Genomic DNA, 2,122 nt, shown 5'->3' with positions numbered 1-2,122 from the left:
CGAGTTTCAGATGAAAGTTCTGTTTTTCTGGCCATTTTGAGCGTTTAATTGACCCCACAAATGTGATGCTCCAGAAACTCAATCTGCTCAAAGGAAGGTCAGTTTTGTAGCTTCTGTAACGACCTAAACTGTTTTCAGATGTGTGAACATGATTGCACCAGGGTTTTCTAATCATCAATTAGCCTTCTGAGCCAATGAGCAAACACATTGTACCATTAGAACACTGGAGTGATAGTTGCTGGAAATGGGCCTCTATACACCTATTTAGATATTGCACCAAAAACCAGACATTTGCAGCTAGAATAGTCATTTACCACATTAGCAATGTATAGAGTGTATTTCTTCAAAGTTAAGACTAGTTTAAAGTTATCTTCATTGAAAAGTACAGTGCTTTTCCTTCAAAAATAAGGACATTTCAATGTGACCCCAAACTTTTGAACGGTAGTGTATATGTGGTGCTTTCAGAGGTAAAACACTAATACACACATATTTACACACAGTAGGCCTACATATGAGACCACCGTGGTGAAGTGTGTGGTGGGAGAAGGGGGTGGGGGGGCAGTATACATATTTGTCAAATACTTAAAGTCTATCTAATCGCACTATCTGTGCAAAATATGAAAGTGTTGTTTAATCACAACAGTGAATTAGGGTTGACATTGAAGCACATGGCCGAACCACCCCGATACTGTGTTCTTCTTGAGGTATCTACCTGTTAAAGGGAGTCGGGGGAATTGTTGGGTTTCTAGTAATAATATTCTAGACCTGCTCTATAAAAAGAAGAAAAGTGCAATGATATTATCTTTGTTATGAATTGAGGCTAAATAAAACTGATTAGATTGAGTACTTGTTACATCCAGAAGGTGGCAGTGGTGCAGCGCCAGCTGCCATCAAACCGAAAGAAGGAGAAGAAGATTTCAGCCAGCACGTGTGCGATGCCACGTGACTGCTTCTTCTGAGTTAATTTTGGCGGACAAGTTGATCTTGGTCTTCGTTTTTGGAAGTTGTAAGAGGTAAGGACCTGTTCTTTTTACCCGTACCTGTTTTGTTTTTTTTATAGAATTTTCATATTGAGCATGATAATATTTTATGTTTGTGATAAAAGACGTCCTGTATTTTTCGGGTGTATAAGCAGTTAGGTTAACTCGCCCAGGGAGGTGGTTCTTGGACATGTGTTAGCTAGCTAACATTGCTGCTTTATCCCGCCGAGCCTGCCAATCCGTGAACACTTGAACGTTACCCTCTGCAGTGGATAGCAACACTGTTTACAGGCGCTTCAGCACCTCAGCCTGTGCTGGTGGTGTGCATAGAGAAAGCTCTGTCTTTACATGTCTGTGTTTAAGCGCTTAAGCTTAGCTCTTCAAAGGCTGCTTTTGTAACACAGTGTCCTTGGTTTGGAGAGATTAGTTTTACTCTTGTGTTGCTGTCTATACTTTCGTCTCTTCTGATGATTATACACTGCTCAAAAAAATAAAGGGAACACTTAAACAACACAATGTAACTCCAAGTCCGTCACACTCAATCAAACTGTCCACTTAGGAAGCAACACTGTTAATCAATTTCACATGTTGTTGTGCAAATGGAAAAGACAACAGGTGGAAATTATAGGCAATTAGCAAGACACCCCCAATAAAGGAGTGGTTCTGCAGCTGGTGACCACAGACCGCTTCTCAGTTCCTATGCTTCCTGGCTGATGTTTTGGTCACTTTTGAATGCTGGTGGTGCTTTCACTCTAGTGGTAGCATGAGACGGAGTCTACAACCCAAACAAGTGGCTCAGGTAGTGCAGCTCATCCAGGATGACACATCAGTGCGAGCTGTGGCAAGAAGGTTTGCTGTGTCTGTCAGCGTAGTGTCCAGAGCATGGAGGCGCTACCAGGAGACGGGCCAGTACATCAGGAGACGTGGAGGAGGCCGTAGGAGGGCAACAACCCAGCAGCAGGACCGCTACCTCCGCCTTTGTGCAAGGAGGAGCAGGAGGAGCACTGCCAGAGCCCTGCAAAATGACCTCCAGCAGGCCACAAATGTGCATGTGTCTGCTCAAACGGTCAGAAACAGACTCCATGAGGGTGGTATGAGGGCCCGACGTCCACAGGTGGGGGTTGTGCTTACAGCCCAACACC

At 43.9% G+C, this 2,122-nt stretch overlaps 1 long non-coding RNA gene across 2 annotated transcripts in view; it reads left to right on the top strand.

The window, feature by feature from the left end:
- Positions 1-909: 909 nt before the first annotated feature.
- Positions 910-2,122, top strand: part of LOC123958643 — a 12,784-nt gene continuing 11,571 nt past the window's right edge. For both annotated transcript variants that reach the window (XR_006822132.1, XR_006822133.1), the window contains exon 1: positions 910-1,013. This is a non-coding gene — a long non-coding RNA (uncharacterized LOC123958643). The remainder of the gene's footprint in view (positions 1,014-2,122) is intronic.

Source organism: Micropterus dolomieu, linkage group LG20, assembly GCF_021292245.1.
Source record: "Micropterus dolomieu isolate WLL.071019.BEF.003 ecotype Adirondacks linkage group LG20, ASM2129224v1, whole genome shotgun sequence".
In the NCBI taxonomy this organism is placed as follows: Eukaryota; Metazoa; Chordata; class Actinopteri; order Centrarchiformes; family Centrarchidae; genus Micropterus; species Micropterus dolomieu.
The sequence above is the reverse complement of the archived record's forward strand: the minus strand, read 5'-3'. Positions and strand labels throughout refer to the sequence as shown.